General features: G+C 45.3%; 1 long non-coding RNA gene and 1 pseudogene across 1 annotated transcript; both read left to right on the forward strand.

The window, feature by feature from the left end:
- The first annotated feature begins 1,257 nt into the window (after window positions 1-1,257).
- Window positions 1,258-12,170, forward strand: LOC113011058 (pancreatic alpha-amylase-like; annotated as a pseudogene).
- Window positions 12,171-13,705: 1,535 nt separating this feature from the next.
- LOC113011059 (uncharacterized) lies at window positions 13,706-14,124 on the forward strand. Its single transcript, XR_003270441.1, has 2 exons — window positions 13,706-13,868; window positions 13,947-14,124. It is a non-coding gene; the product is annotated as an uncharacterized LOC113011059 (long non-coding RNA).
- Window positions 14,125-17,331: the final 3,207 nt, after the last annotated feature.

The raw sequence follows: 17,331 nt of genomic DNA on the forward strand, positions 1-17,331 counted from the left end.
GTTTGAATATTAAAAAGGACTGTTCTAATGTCTGAATTTTGTCTGTGTACTTAATCCTGCTTTGAACTTGGCAGGTTAGCGTGTCCCTATACGAATGTGGAAAGATAAGCAACGTATGCAAATTCCATGATTTTGGATATCATAAAGGTTGAACAAGGAACCATATTTAATATGTGATTTTTCTGATATTTAATTATACTTAACACTGATATGAATAGAATCAGGTATATAAAAAATGTGTACGTTTGTGTTTGTAGTATGTTTGTAGTATGTGTACGTTTAACCAGTATAATAAATAAGAAAATATCTATGCAATGATTCTGAAGACAGGCCTCACACTGAGAGTTTGACCTTGGTGTGTTTGAGTGTGTGTGTGTGTGTGTGTGTGTGTGTGTGTGTGTGTGTGTGTGTGTGTGTGTGTGTGTGTGTGTGTGTGTGTGTGTGTGTGTGTGTGTAACATGGGAGGGAGTGAGCATCACTGAGGAGCTACTAGTCTGAAAGAATGTCTAACTAATAAATTGTATGTGGTTGACAATATACTGACAATATACTCAACACACAGTTTTAACCTTATAAGAGCCTGTTCAGCCAAATGGTCAAGCACATTTTGAGTCACTATATTTCAATAAGAAGAATAAAAAAATATAAATGAATAAAGAAAATATTAGAAAGTAACAAACATTTACAAAAATCACTTGACATTGCATCTGAGTGTCCTATTATAGGGGCCATGGTGGTGTGGGAGCACTGTAATCTGATAGCAAGAAAAGTAAAATCCAGTATTGGGCCTCCAGGATCCTCCCATAACTCAAAGACATGTATAGGGTTATGTTAATTGGTACTGACCTGGACCTGAATGTGGGCATGAATGGTTGTCTGTCTGTATAAGTCAGCCCAAAGACAAACTAGTGACCTGTCCAGTGTGCACCGTACCCCTGGCCCTATGACAGTTTGGCTAGGCTCCAGCACCCTGTGACCCTGAATTGGATAAGAAAGAGAAAATTGTGTTAAATGGACAGATATTATGTGCGCCTTGTGTTTGCCTTTCTATTCTTGCCTCAAGGATTAACCCACCCCACCCCCTTTTTTCCTTGCTTTAAAATATGCAGGAAAGTGTGATAAAAACGCACCTGTTTGATTTTCACATTGATATATGACAGTCTTTCATTGGCCTAGAAAAGGAAAAGGCCAGTATAAATACTTTAAATGCACTTTGGCTAAGTGTGACGGTTTTTTGTTTTCTGATCGATCGAAGGCATGAAGTTGTTCATCCTGGTGGCTTTGTTCGGGCTTGGCCTTGCCCAGCACAACCCCCAATTTAAGAATGGAAGGACTGCCATCGTCCACCTGTTTGAATGGCGTTGGGCTGACATTGCTCGAGAGTGTGAACGCTTCTTGGGTCCCAAAGGCTTTGGCGGAGTTCAGGTATATATAGCTATATAACACATGTAGCTTCTAGATAGGTAGGACAATCCTTTCTGTCTTCCTGCATTCTTTTACTACTTGAAAACAATGTGAATGAATGAATGAAACAATGAATGCATTAATGCATTATCACACTGATTACACAATACAGCCTACCTTTTGAGGTGTTGGAAGTTCAGCGCGAACACTTCACGGAACTTGTATTTTCCGTTCTCAGTATTATATCTAAAATTCTATTTTCACACACTTTACTCAATTCAGTTTTTCCTCACAACTGTTGACACATTATGTCTTTAGAAAAGTATTGATTGACAAAAATAAATAAATTTGTATCATTAGACACAGATTTGGTGCTTCCACACCAGTTTCAATAGCATGGCCAGGTTTATAATTTTAAACTTTAGAAAGCTTTTCCAGGTCATGATTTTGCCACAAGAAAAATCAAAACCAATTTTTGTGATAAACTTTGTGCTGACCATCAACAGTAGAATCAGATTAACCTATTTAACACAAGCCTCCACCTACATAATTCTATTTAATACAATTATAACATGGTTTTTGTTTCTTGTGGGGTTTGTTTGTTTGTTTGTTTGTTTGTTTGTTTGTTTTTTCTATGCTCCACAGATCTCTCCTCCAAATGAACACATTGTGTTGGGCATTCCCTGGAGGCCCTGGTATCAAAGATATCAGCCAGTCAGCTACAACCTCTGCTCAAGATCTGGCAGTGAGGCAGAACTAAAAGACATGATCACCCGATGCAACAAAGTTGGGGTAAACTAAATTACAGCTGTCATTTGATGATAAGCATTGCAGACTTCAGGTTTCTTAATTTTACAGAATTGTGGTCATCTGCAACCACTTGCATAACAAAAAGTTATTACCAGTTTTTGTTATGACACTTTTTGGAACATTATAGAAACAGTACCTGGCAGTTTAGGTGATACAATAAATATCAACAATTTAACAAATGTATTTTATTTGAACCTAACATGTAAAAAAAAATATCACTGAAAATGATGAGGTTTAGAAACAGAATTTGATTTTGTGCACTGCACCCTCAACAATATATATATCACAAAAGGTTAACATCTATGTGGATGCTGTCATCAACCACATGTGTGGATCTGGTGGTGGAACAGGGACCCATTCTTCATGTGGAAGCTGGTTTGACGCTAGCAATGAAGACTTCCCCAGTGTCCCGTATTCCTACTTGGACTTCAATGACTATAAATGCAAGACTGGGAGTGGTGAAATTGAGAACTATGGTGATATATATCAGGTAAGAAATGTCACTCAACAAAACAAAATGTTTTTGCTTCTGACAGCACTGGCAAGAGCTTACTTACTATCTTATTATAATACATAAAATCTCTGCCTTTCTCTTGTCTATCACTGGTTTTATACCATATTGCAATAGCTTTAAATATTTTTTTCTTATGTTGTTAAGATATGACATCCACAGTGTATATTTTGTGGTCACTTATCATGCCCATGTATGTCTATATTCTCGTTCTATTACAGCATCATTCATCAATTTTGACTTCATCTTTTATTTGTCTGTTACCAAATATTCCAATTTTTGTTTGGCTATAACTTTCCCAAAATATATCACCAATTTCTTTTAATCTAACATTTTCCTTCTATTCAGAAACCACCTCTTTTCCCAAATATAAATTCATTTAATCAAAAACAAAACAAATAATACTAACAGTTTAGGTCCTATCACTGAATCCTGTACTACCATATAAGAAACCTTTCATAAATCAGAGATCTCCTTATTTCTTTGTAGGTACTTATCATTAATGTAAATATTTTTATCCCCCTAATACGGAGATGGACCCCAGAAAAGGAGGATGCTCTGAGAGACTGCTATGACACCACAGACTGGGATGTGCTCCTGAGCTCACATGGTGAGGACATAGAGGGGGCGACACACTTTTGTGTGGACACAGTCGCCCCTGCTAAGACGGTACGGTGTTATCCTAATAACAAACCGTGGGTAACACAGGAAGTCAAAGCTGTCCTCAACATGAAGAAGAAGGCTTTCAGGAGCAAAGTGAAGGAGGAGATGAAAGCAGCACAGCGGGAGGTGAAACGCTGCCTGAGGGAAGCAAAGGACACCTACAGGAGGAAGGTGGAGCAGAAGTTGGAGAGGAACAATATGAGGGAGGTCTGGAATGGTGTGAAAACCATCACAGGCCACAACACCAAGAAAAGCACAGTGGGGGGGACTGTGGAGAAGGCAAACGAACTCAACAACTTCTTCAACAGGTTTGACCAGCCCACAACCCCCCCCCCCCCCCCCCCCCCCCTCACCCTCACCTTCACTACAGAGTCCTCTCCCCACTCTCCTACCTCCCTCGCTTCCCCCCTTCCTGACACCATGACACCCCCCTCCTCCAATCCCTCTCTCAGCAGCAAGACATCTCCCCCCCTCCCCTCCTCCCAAACATCTCCCAGTGTCACAGTGGATCAGGTCAGGAGACAACTGAGGAAGCTTCGCCCCAGAAAGGCAGCAGGCCCAGACAAGGTGTGTCCTAGGATGCTAAAGGCATGTGCTGCTGAACTTGGGGAGCCGCTACAACGAGTCTTCAACCTCAGTCTGTGACTGGGGAGAGTGCCCGCCCTATGGAAGACATCCTGCATCGTCCCGGTCCCCAAAAGGAACCGGCCCAATGAGCTGAATGACTTCCGACCGGTGGCACTGACGTCACATCTTATGAAGACTCTAGAGCGGCTCTTCCTCAACCTCCTCCGACCACAGGTACAACATGCCCAGGAGCCACTACAGTTTGCATACAAGGCGGGTGTCGGAGTGGAGGATGCCATCCTGTACCTCCTACACAGAGCCCACTCACACCTGGATGGGGGAAAAGGCACGGTCAGGATCCTGTTTCTTGACTTTTCCAGTGCCTTTAATACCATCCGGCCCTGTATGCTTCAGGAAAAACTGAACAGGATGGAGGTGGACCCCTGCCTGGTGGCTTGGATCTCCGACTACCTCACCGACAGACCACAGTACGTCAGGCTGAAGGACATCACGTCTGACACTGTGGTCAGCAGCACAGGAGCACCACAGGGAACTGTGCTGTCCCCTCTTCTCTTCACCCTGTACACCTCTGACTTCTGCTACAACTCTGAATTATGCCATATTCAGAAGTTTGCAGATGACACGGCCATCATGGGGTGTATCTGGGATGATCAGGAAGAGGAGTACAGAAGTCTGGTGAGGAACTTTGTCGCATGGAGTCACACAAACCACCTGCAACTCAACACCTCAAAGACTAAGGAACTGGTTGTGGACTTCGGGAGGTCCAGAGAAGGTCCACTGCCGGTTCAGATAGAGGGGGAGGAGGTGGAGGTGGTCAACAAGTACAAGTACCTCGGTCTGTGGGTGGACAATAAACTGGACTGGTCATGCAACACAGAGCACCTGTATAAAAAAGCCCAAAGCCGACTGTACTTCCTCAGGAGGCTGAGGTCTTTTAACATCTGCAGGAAGCTCCTGAGGATGTTTTACCAGTCGGTGGTTGCTGGAGTACTTTTCTATGCTGTGGTGTGCTGGGGGAGCAGCACAGCAAAGAAGGACTCATCCAGGCTGGAGAAACTGATCAGGAAGGCTAGCTCTGTGGTCGGCATGAAGCTGGACACTCTGGTGACAGTGGCAGAGAAAAGGACATTAAAGAAACTGCTGGACATTATGAACAATGCTGGGCATCCTCTGCACACGGCCATAAACAACCAGAAGAGTCTGTTCAGTGACAGGTTGCTTCTCCCCAAGACAAGAACTAACAGACTTAAAAACTCCTTTGTCCCACACGCCATCAAACTGTTTAACTCCTCTCTGGAGGGGAGAGGGAGGGGAAACAGGAGGACAAAGGAGGGGGGAACAACTAAGCTGTAGTGCCTCTTCACCTCACTGTACAATACCTTGTGCAATACTTTTTGTAAATAGTCAACAGTGCAATAGACTCAATACTTGAAATGTGCAATTCACTTGTATTTTTATTTTTTTATTCCTATTTATTCTATTTATCCCCTTTGTATATTTTATTTATATTTGTCTCTGTATTTATATATGTGTGTGTATGTGTGTGTGTGCATATATATATATATAACATTCTGTAACTGTAACTTCTGTCGGTGCTGTGCTTTTTTGGAAATCGAATTTCCCAGAGGAACCCACCCGAGGGATTAATAAAGTTCTATCTTATCTTATCTTATCACAGTCTACTATAATCAACCACGGCATATAACATGTTGTTCGTTGCTTTTCATGTTTCTCCTTCAACTTATCTAACTGCTGCTGAAATGGATCTTTTTTACTCTGAAGCCATACTCATAGTCTCTCAGTAATTTGTATTCCTTTTACTTTTTTTTTATCAAATTATCAACCTAATTATACATAGATTCCATGCAGTCCAGTGTCAACAATTTTATTCTTCAGCTTTTCAACAGTATTTCATTTTCATTAGCACCTTGAAATAGAAAGCAGTGCAAATTTGTGTGGATAATATCTCCATGCATACTATAGTTGCTTCTTAGCTCCACAATCTGAATAAATATTGACTGTTCTAGGTACGTGACTGCCGTCTGGTGGGTATGCTGGATCTTGCCCTGGAGAAAGACTATGTTAGGGGCAAAGTGGCCAAGTACACGAACAAGCTGATTAACATGGGTGTGGCTGGATTCAGAGTGGATGGCTGCAAACACATGTGGCCTGGTGATCTGAGCGTTGTCTATGGTCGTCTGAACAACCTTAACACCCAGTGGTTCCCCGGTGGCTCCAGACCTTTCATCTATCAGGAGGTGAGTTTTTCTGGACAAACTGTATCTAGGGCAGCCATCAGACAGGATGGCAAACATTCTTGCAAAATACATGAACATTACTATTTAGCAAGAAAAAGAAAAATAGTTAATAGTATAAAATGTTCAAGCTTGTTTTCTTTGTATTATTGTAGGGTCGTTACCTAACAATATAAAATGTCTTGAGGTAACTGTTGTTTCGATTTGGTGCTGTATAAATATAATTCAATTGAACTGAGATGAACTGAAAAGTAAGCTGCAGTTACAGATGCACACTATAAATATCATGTCTTTCTTTCCTACTAAAAGCTGAACAGCATATGCATGTTACTTCATGCTACAAATAGTGTAGAGATTTCATTTATTTACACCGTTGCTAGTTAAAAACTTTAAATGATATGAATTTTGAACTGAATCAGATTTCTATGGTATACATTTTCCTCTTTTCCCTCTAGGTTATTGATCTGGGCGGTGAGCCTATAACAGCTAATGAGTATGTCCGCCTTGGAAGAGTGACTGAGTTTAAATATGGTGCCAAACTGGGAAACATATTTAGAAAGTGGAACAATGAGAAGCTTTGTTATACCAAGTGTTACGTTTCGGTGTTGTCGGTGTGTTGTTTTTGGCGTGACTGTTATGTGTTTCCTGTTTTACTTTGAAGGTCTGTTGTTATCTTAGTGTGTTTAGTTTACATTTTCCCTGTCTCGTCAGTTCTAATTTGCCCCAGCTGTGTTTCCCTCCTGTGGTCCATTCCCTGATTGCCCCTTCTATGTATTTAAGCCTTGTGTTTCAGTGTGTCATGGTCGCGATCTTCCCCCCGTTGTAAATAGTTTGACGTCTTGTTGTAAATAGTTGTAAATAAATAGTTTGCTGTAAATACTTTCGTTTTGGGATTTTGGTGGTGAGCTTTAGTGGGGTTTTTTTTTGTGTGTTTTTCTTTCTTTATTTTTACTTTTTTTCGTGTCGCACTCCGGTTGCCTAGGCCGGGGTGTAACATATGGGGGCTCGTCCAATCGCTGGAGGGTCCGAGGGCCGCTTCAGCCTCCGTCTGTCTTCGCTGGAGGGCCCGGGGACCGCTTCAGCCGTCCGCCGTCGCTGGAGGGTCCGAGGGAGGGACCGCTTCAGCCGTCTGTCTTCGCTGGAGGGTCCGAGGGCCGGTCCAGCCTTCATCCGCCTTCGCTGGAGGGTCCGAGGGACCGCTCCAGCCTTCGTTTGTCTTCGCTGGAGGATCCGAGGGACCGCTCCGGCCTTCTGCAGCTGGTGGGCTGCGTGTCCGTGTGTGCAGCTGGTGGCCTGCGTGTCCGTGTGTGCAGCTGGTGGGCTGCTCATCCGCCTTCGCTGGAGCGTCCGAGGGACCGCTCCAGCCTTCATCCGCCTTCGCTGGAGGGTCCGTGGGACCGCTCCAGCCTTCGTCGTCTGCTGGAGGGTCGGTGGGACCGCTCCAGCCTTCATCAGCTTCGTCCGTCTTCGCTGGAGGGTCCGTTGGAGGGACCGCTTCAGCCTTCGTTTGTCTTCGCTGGAGGGTCCGAGGCACCGCTCCAGCCTTCGTCTGCCTTCGCTGGAGGGTCCGAGGGACCGCTCCAGCCTTCATTCGCCTTCGCTGGAGGGTCCGAGGGACCGCTCCAGTCTTCATCTGCCTTCGCTGGAGGGTCCGAGGGACCGCTCCAGCCTTCGTCGTCTGCTGGAGGGTCAGTGGGACCGCTCCAGCCTTCATCAGCTTCGTCCGTCTTCGCTGGAGGGTCCGAGGCACCGCTTCAGTCTTCGTTTGTCTTCGCTGGAGGGTCCGAGGCACCGCTCCAGCCTTCGTCTGCCTTCGCTGGAGGGTCCGTGGGACCGCTCCAGACTTCATCCGTCTTCGCTGGAGGGTCCGGGGGACCGCTCCAGCCTTCGTCGTCTGCTGGAGGGTCCGTGGGACCGCTCCAGCCTCCACCAGCCTTCGTCCGCTTTTGATCAAACATTTCACTTGGGGTTACATGTTTGATTTTTGGGTGGGGGGAACTGTTACGTTTCGGTGTTGTCGGTGTGTTGTTTTTGGCGTGACTGTTATGTGTTTCCTGTTTTACTTTGAAGGTCTGTTGTTATCTTAGTGTGTTTAGTTTACATTTTCCCTGTCTCGTCAGTTCTAATTTGCCCCAGCTGTGTTTCCCTCCTGTGGTCCATTCCCTGATTGCCCCTTCTATGTATTTAAGCCTTGTGTTTCAGTGTGTCATGGTCGCGATCTTCCCCCCGTTGTAAATAGTTTGACGTCTTGTTGTAAATAGTTGTAAATAAATAGTTTGTTGTAAATACTTTCGTTTTGGGATTTTGGTGGTGAGCTTTAGTGGGGGTTTTTTTTGTGTGTTTTTCTTTCTTTATTTTTACTTTTTTTCGTGTCGCACTCCGGTTGCCTAGGCCGGGGTGTAACACAAGTATGTGTCGTTTTCCCCTCATGACACTAAATGAAGTATTACACATGTGTGTATGTATATGTGTGTGTGTGTGTATATGTATATATATATATATATATATATATATATATATATATATATATATATATATATATATATATATATATATATATATATATATATATATATATATATGTATATATATATTAGGAGTGCAACAATACTCATATCGATATTGAACCGTTCGATACAGTGCTTTCGGTTCAGTACGCATATGTATCGAACAATACAACATTTTTAATTTATTTTATCAACTTTCCTTCTGACGATGCTGTCTGTGTTGAGCGCTCAGTGGATCTGGGCTCGACAGTGCAGCCTAGGCGGAGTAGTCGAACGCAGATTCACTGAGCGCAGGGCAAGCTAGCGAGACAGAAGTTAAGCTCTCCTTGCAACATGGCAAATTGAACCTCCCCCACCCTCATTCAGATCTGGCCTTTGGAACTATTTTGGTTTTCATGTGACGCATGACCCTGAAGGTAAGGTAAGTGCGTCATGACTACTCCGCCTAGGCTCGACAGTGCAGCCTAGGCAGAGTAGTCGAATGCAGATTCACTGAGCGCTCAACACAGACAGCATCGTCAGAAGGAAGAGTGCAGGGCAAGCTAGCGAGACAGAAGTTAAGCTCTCCTTGCAACATGGACTTCCCCCACCCTCATTCAGATCTGGCGTTTGGAATTATTTTGGTTTTCATGTGACGTATGACCCTGAAGGTAAGCGAGTCATGGACTAAAGTAAAACAGTATGTTGGATGTGCCATGCAATGCTCAATTACATGGGTGGGAACTAGTGTGTTAGCGCAGTTAGCTCGTTAACGTGTTGGCCGTCTAGCCCCATGCACGGGGCGATCGGCGGTAGCTCGTTAACGGAGATTTGCCGCGTTGTGGCTTTAAGGTCATTTCAACGAGATTAACCTGAAAGCACTAGTGGGAACACAACGAATATGACTGCACATTTACGCCGACATCATCGTAGTGCAAAGACAAGTGGAAGCAGAAAAAAAAAACAAGCAAGCATGCTACTAACTTTAGCCGAGTCATTTAGACAGCTGTTAGCACATGATTCTCCTTATATGTTTAATATGCTGCTGAGAATATAGCCCAGAAGAAGCGGATAGTATAGCTTTTATTTTGGAAAGAGACATTTCTCTGTAATAAACTCTCTTTTCCAAAGATGAGTGATTCCTCAATCAGATACAGGGCTCGCAATATCACTAGCCCGACGTCCCGGGGCTAGCGATTTTTTCAGTCGGGCTACCAAAATCTATCTCTGCCCTGCCCGTTGGGCTATTGTAGGAAGGAAAAATATATGTCAATGCTTTTGCATTCTTTCAGAAATGTAGCTGGGTAATTATGTCATTGGCATCGGTGAGCCACTGTCAATATGTGACATATTGAAATCGCGTTTGAATTTGCGCTTGTTTTTTTGCTTTCACTTTGCAATCGCGCGAACTGTGTATAGAGAGCGACAGCACTGATCTGTGAGTGAGGATAATTTGCGCACCAATTCCTCTGACTTCGTCTTATTAATTGTTAGCTTACTATGCAAACATGACAAGTGAAATCTCCCGCAGCAAGCCTAAACATGTGAGAGGTTGATCGCGCAGAGAACAGCTGAGCTTATGTGAGTGCGTGTGTAAAAGCAGCAGGATATATATTTGACTACGATGACCTGGATGACTGAGAACCTTCACAGACAGATATATATTTTAGTTCTGCTGAGCCAAATAAGACAGGTCAGGGTGAAGAAGTGACAGCCAAAGAAAAGCTTACCACAAAACGGAGAAGTTATGACAAATCAGACTATAAGGCAAAAAGAAAGTGCAGCTTTATGGTTTCATGGACAAAATAATTTCTGTGGCTGCAATATGACGAGCTAAATAACCAGGGCTGCACATAAGTGGTCCGCAGGTGCGCATTCGCTGTCAAAATAAAAAACACGCACAAGGGTTAGGGTTAAATTTAAAAACTGTACTTTTGAGTTAAAATATATATTTATAATTTTAATAAATGACAAATTAAAAAGGCATGAACATTTTTTTTTGTATCGAAAAAATATCGAACCGTGACACCAAAGTATCGAACCGAACCGAACCGTGAATTTTCTGTATTGTTGCCCCCCTAATATATATATATATATATATATATATATATATGTGTGTGTGTGTGTGTGTGTGTGTGTATGTGTGTTTCATTTTTTACATTTATTTTGCTGTAAATTTGCTGTAATAATGAAATCAATTTCTAATTTGTTTTGATATATTTAGGAACTGGGGAGAAGGATGGTTTCATGGCTAACGGTAATGCTGTCGTTTTCACTGACAATCATGATAATCAGAGAGGTAGTGGTGCTGGCGGTGCATCCATCCTTACCTTCTGGGACCCCAGGCTCTACAAGATGGCTGTTGGTTTCATGCTTGCCCACCCTTACGGTGTAACTAGGGTCAATGTCTAGCTATCGGTGGGACCGCAAATTTGTAAATGGAAAAGTATGTTCACTCTTAATGGAAAAAAATGCAATGCTTAGTATGTATCAGACCGTTTTTTGTTGAATATATCCATCCATGTGGCACAGGATCAGAATTACTGGATTGGACCCCCCAGCAATGGTGATGGATCAACCAAGCCTGTTCTTATCAATCCTGATCAGACCTGTGGGAATGGATGGGTTTGTGAGCATAGATGGCGTCAGATCACGTAAGTCACTCAGAAATTAAGAGAAAGCAAGCATCTGACATCATGCAAAACAAAATCCAGTTCTTCTTTGTCATCTGGACTATAACAATCTATAGGCATCACATGATAACATTTTGTCCTGTCTTCTTTCTAGTAACATGGTCATTTTCCGTAATGTGGTCAATGGACAGCCTCACTCAAACTGGTGGGACAACCAGGGCAACCAGGTTGCCTTTGGGCGTGGTAATCGTGGTTTCATCGTTTTTAACAATGAGGACTGGTAAGGATGTTTTTCTCCAAAGACTTTGTGTGTGACTGTTTCCTAAAACTGTACAGTTTCACAAAAAAGCAGACTATTTGAGAGCACATCAAAATATAGCTAATATGAACATCATTCACCAATAACATTTACAATTTTGACATTAAATGTATTCCAGAACTACAAAAAAGCTTCCTTTTTTTTTTGTAGTTCTGGAAAGAGCAGTATCAGTTGTGTACAGGAAATTACACTATTAATACAGAAAATTACACTAAATTTAATTTTTGGTGTTACTCCCAACCAAGCATTACAGTTTAATTGTGGCACTGTTGTGGCTTTAAAATTAAGCTGGCCTTTATTTTCCATTTCAGGGACCTGAATGTCACCCTGAACACAGGCATGTCTGGTGGCACCTACTGTGATGTAATTTCTGGTCAAAAGGAAGGAAGCAAATGTACTGGGAAGCAGGTTACTGTTGGTAGTGATGGCCGTGCCCACTTTTCGATCAGTAACAAAGATGAGAACCCCTTCATTGCTATACATGCTGATTCTAAACTTTAAATCCATAATAAAATAAATGCATCTTTCAAATAAATATTTCAAATTCAAATAAAGCATACTGTTGAAAGAGAAGAGTTTTTTTTTGTCATTTTTAACATATTTATTTAAATGAAATAAGCACACACAACAGTTTGAATACATTATCAAATACTGGAAAAACTTATGTGTGACCAAGTTTGCATAATATATAACGTGGCATTGTGTATTTGAATGTACATCGAGTAATGAAGCTCGACACAGCTGCATTCACTGACAAATTATCTGACTGATAAATAAACTAGAGAGAAACTAGGGCCTCCTTCTGATACGACATGCCCAGTACACTTCACCCAGGAGGTGCTGAGGTGGCATACGAATCAGTGCCCCCCCCCCCCCCCCCCCCCCCCCCCCCAAAAAAAAAAACAAGATAAAAAAAACAACCCAGTGGAACACCAAACAGAACAGAACGATACAGACACAGGATAGTATGGGGCGCCATTTGTAAAGTGAAACATGCTGAAATTAACGACAACATTTTTCCACATTTAGCTCAAAACCTTACGAAAACATGTTTTTTCGAGTCATTTTTTTTTCACATTTAGTAAAATATTTGTAACTTTTCATATTTAAAACACAATTTTAAATGTTAAATCTAAATGTTAAATATTAAATCTAAATTTTAAATATTAAATCTAAATGTTAAATCTAAGTATTATATTTAAATCTAAATCTAAATGTTAAATCTAAGTGTTACAGGAAACAAAATATAAATTTATTGTATGGATCAACGGAAATACCAAAATAAAAGCTTTACGAAAACCTCCGGTAGTGATGTGCGATACCACTGATTTCCTTTCCGATCCGACACCAAGTAAAATTCAGGGTGGTATTGATGATACTGATCCGATACCGATACTTGGTACAAAAACTTATTTTATTTATTGTATCTTTTATTGTATCTCAAATTATAGCATCATAATAATTACTGACATCAGATTAGGGCTGCCACAAACGATTATTTTGATAGTCGACTAGTCACCGATTATTTATGCGATTAGTCGACTAATCAGATCATCATCCACTGGACGTAAAACTACAGCTTATTGCACCAGCAGCATCTGCTCTTATATAACTATCATTAGCTTACAGCTTTAAGCTTTTAAGGTGCTAACTAAAAATAAAGACAAGATGATAGTTTATTCAATTTTAATGAAATTTGCAGATTGTTTCGGTGAAGTTTAATAAACTCCTTGCTATCTAAAATATAACAGGACAACGGAGTATATTCTCCAGCATCTCACACTTCTGATAATCATCTGTCTGCTTGACGTTTATTCAGCTGTGTAAAAACTATAACTTTAATCTCAGACAAACCGATTTACTCAGGAACAAATAAAATACAAAAAAAAAAAAGCCAAACAACTGTCACGGACCCGGTTCCGGGGACTCGGGGTTCGTGAACAGTGTGGACCTTTATTGTTATTAGTGTATTGGATGTATGTTTGCTGCACTGTGTTCTTGTGTTCAATGCTGGTGTGTGTATGTGTGTGAGGCTGGAGGATGAAGGACAGCCACCTGCAGGCCTGATGGGTGTGGCCCTGCCAGCTGCTGGTCACGCCTAGCTTACCACACACCTGCTTCTGATCAGGATCGTCGGGGGAGCTACTTAACAGAGCGATGGAGCTTCCTCCGGCGCAGGATCGTTGAGTTAGACTCCATGTCAGTGTTTGTAGTGCTGGTCAGTGTATGCCTGCTGGAGTTGGTGCCATAACGGCTGTGTCTGTGTTTTTTCCTCAGGAGAGTGGAACACAGGACTGCAAGACACACGGGGTGTGTGAAGGCACAGGGGCAGAGAGCACGGGATACCAGCACTTGGGAGAAGACACGTCACGGGAGTCGAGGGAGCACTTTTGGAGATTCAATGTGTGGTGTACATTTACCTCACTGTAAATAAACCCACTGTTCATTTCATTAAGTCCAGCGTTTGGGTCCTTTCTCCAACATCCCCCACGGTCTGCCCCCCAGACCGTGACAGAACGATCCTGCCATTATGGGCCCAGCGGACTCAAGGACCGTCTCACAGGAGGAATTGCTCGCCCAGCTCTGGAAATACTGTCGGAGCATTATCCAGGCGGCAGATCCACATCAGAGACACTTACAGGTCGTATTTTTTGATTCCTTCTTATCATCAATCACCTCATCTGTGAGCTTTTTGGACATTAAGAGACTAATTTCGATTATAACCACGCTGAGGGAAAGTTCCTGTTTTGAGCTGTTTGGTTTGGGCTGTCCGGGCGAGGAGGATATGGCAACCTCCCTGGGAGCCCTTGCTGCCTATTTCTTTTTTCATAGGCTGATAGCCTCCCCGCTGTCGCTTGCAGCTCGCTTGTTGGACCCTCCATTGCGGGGGAAACGTTTCACACGCCCTCTGCACCTCACCCCATCTCCACTCACCTCTGCGGCACCTGCTGAGTCAGCAGACCAAGGACCGGCAGCTCAAAATCACACAGCTGCTCTCCTGTCCGGCCGGCTGGTGGAACCTCAGCCTGATACGCTGGCCCCGGCATCGTTACAGAAGCGACGCTTGCGCCGCCGGCGTGCCTCACCGCAGTCAGACTCTAAAACTTTCCAACAGCCGGCTGTGGTGAGTCATATGGACAATTCTTCGTCACTCACCTCTACCGTTTACTCTGGGGCTATGTTTATACGGCCAGCGGCCCAGCTGGTCGCCGTACCACAGCCAATCGCCCAGCTAGTAAGTCGGCCGTCACCTGCTGAATCATTCCCCGCGACATCTACCTCGCTGCCTACCGTTTCATCCCGTTCACCATCTACACCACCCGCTGCTTCACCATCTGCAGCTGTAACACCGTCGTCATCTCATCCGCATGCAGTCACCCCTCAGCCATCTTCTCCACCAGCGGCAGCCTCCATTCCACTACCCACTCCAGCAGCCCTGTCCGGAGGGGGCGACCTCACACGCGTCCAACGCCTGATGGACTGGGTAACTCACACCACCAACGCAAGGGCAAGAGTGGTGGGGTTAAATGCCATCGAGGCAATCCTGGATGGAAGTCCCTACCTCGGCCAGCTTAAGGAAGTTTCCGCCTTCCTTCGCACCCTGCATGAAGCCCGGGGGGTAGTGCAAGCTCGGGAAACTCCAGACTTTGTCCAGCAGCAGCGGCTCGGCGAGCGGGAGCTCAGCATGCCCGAGCAGGAGCTCAGCGAGCGGGAGGAGCCCGCGTCGCCAGCTGTGGAGCTCGGCGAGCCGGAGCAGCTCGGCGAGCCGGAGCAGCTCGGCGAGCTAATGCCGGAGGAGCTCAGCGAGCCGGAGGAGCACTGTGAGCCGGAGGAGCTCAGCGGGCTAATGCCGGAGGAGCTCAGCGAGCCGGAGGAGCACTGTGAGCCGGAGGAGCTCAGCGGGCTAATGCTGGAGGAGCTCAGCGAGCTATTGCCGGAGGAGCTCGGCGAGCCGGAGGAGCACTGTGAGCCGGAGCAGCCCAGCGAGCCACCCACTGAGAAGCCCGCACCGCTGCTGGCGGACCTCAACGAGCCGGAGGGACCGGCGTTGCCAGCAGAGGAGCTCAGCGAGCTTGGTGAGCCCGCGCTGCCACCGGAGGAGCTCGGAGGTCCGGAGGGATCCGCTGAGCCAGAGCTGGAGGTCTGCGTGCCGGAGGGGCCGCCACGTCCTGCAGCCCGGCCGCCACGTCCTGCAGCCCGGCCGCCACGTCCTGCAGCCCGGCCGCCACGTCGGGAATCGTGGGTGGTGCTGAGGCGGGAGCAGCAACGCCGCCGCCACCGGACCCGTGGCCGCCCGCCGGAGCAGCAACGCCACCGCCACCGGACCCGTGGCCGCCCGCCGGAGCAGCAACGCCGCCGCCACCGGACCCGTGGCCGCCCGCCGGAGCTGCAACGCCGTTGCCACTGGATCCGTGGCAGGCCGCCTGAAGCGTTCTGCTTCCATCACGGGGTTAGAGGTAGGCCACCTGAACTTTTTTGCCGCCACTGCCTAACCCGCAGCGGGTCCCGCTTGTTTTGCCGTCCTGCAGATCGGCCGCCAGAACTGTGTTTGCTGCCACTGGACCGGGGGATTGGACTGTTGACCTGTGTTTTTCTTTTGTTGCTTTGTGGTGGCTGTTTAGCGGAGTGGTTTTGGGGCCCTCCGTCCTGGACCCCCCGCCACCCGCCCTGGGTTTGTTGTTCTGTGGTTTTGTTTTGGGGTCGTCGGGAGTCGACCCTTAGAGGGGGGGTACTGTCACGGACCCGGTTCCGGGGACTCGGGGTTCGTGAACAGTGTGGACCTTTATTGTTATTAGTGTATTGGATGTATGTTTGCTGCACTGTGTTCTTGTGTTCAATGCTGGTGTGTGTATGTGTGTGAGGCTGGAGGATGAAGGACAGCCACCTGCAGGCCTGATGGGTGTGGCCCTGCCAGCTGCTGGTCACGCCTAGCTTACCACACACCTGCTTCTGATCAGGATCGTCGGGGGAGCTACTTAACAGAGCGATGGAGCTTCCTCCGGCGCAGGATCGTTGAGTTAGACTCCATGTCAGTGTTTGTAGTGCTGGTCAGTGTATGCCTGCTGGAGTTGGTGCCATAACGGCTGTGTCTGTGTTTTTTCCTCAGGAGAGTGGAACACAGGACTGCAAGACACACGGGGTGTGTGAAGGCACAGGGGCAGAGAGCACGGGATACCAGCACTTGGGAGAAGACACGTCACGTGAGTCGAGGGAGCACTTTTGGAGATTCAATGTGTGGTGTACATTTACCTCACTGTAAATAAACCCACTGTTCATTTCATTAAGTCCAGCGTTTGGGTCCTTTCTCCAACATCCCCCACGGTCTGCCCCCCAGACCGTGACAACAACAACATTTTTAATTTATCTAAGTGACTCATATATTTAACCTGAGTAGCGAAAGACGGCGGTGGGTTTGAAAACAATTTGCCGGGAGTCCGGTGTTCTCACCGCGCTAGTGACCTAGCCCCCGGCTAGCTATCGAGCTAGTGGGTAACAGACGTCTCCGAAAACGTCGGAGCGCTATGTGGTGTCCTGATAAACTGAGCCGATATTTGAGGTTTACACAGCTACATTCTCGCCTGAAAATATGTTAAACGTTTATTTTGTGACCCAGAAAGAATAATAAGAGTAATATTAAAACTAACTAGCTGCCGCCATTGTT

This window comes from Astatotilapia calliptera, chromosome 18, assembly GCF_900246225.1.
Source record: "Astatotilapia calliptera chromosome 18, fAstCal1.2, whole genome shotgun sequence".
Classification (NCBI taxonomy): domain Eukaryota; kingdom Metazoa; phylum Chordata; class Actinopteri; order Cichliformes; family Cichlidae; genus Astatotilapia; species Astatotilapia calliptera.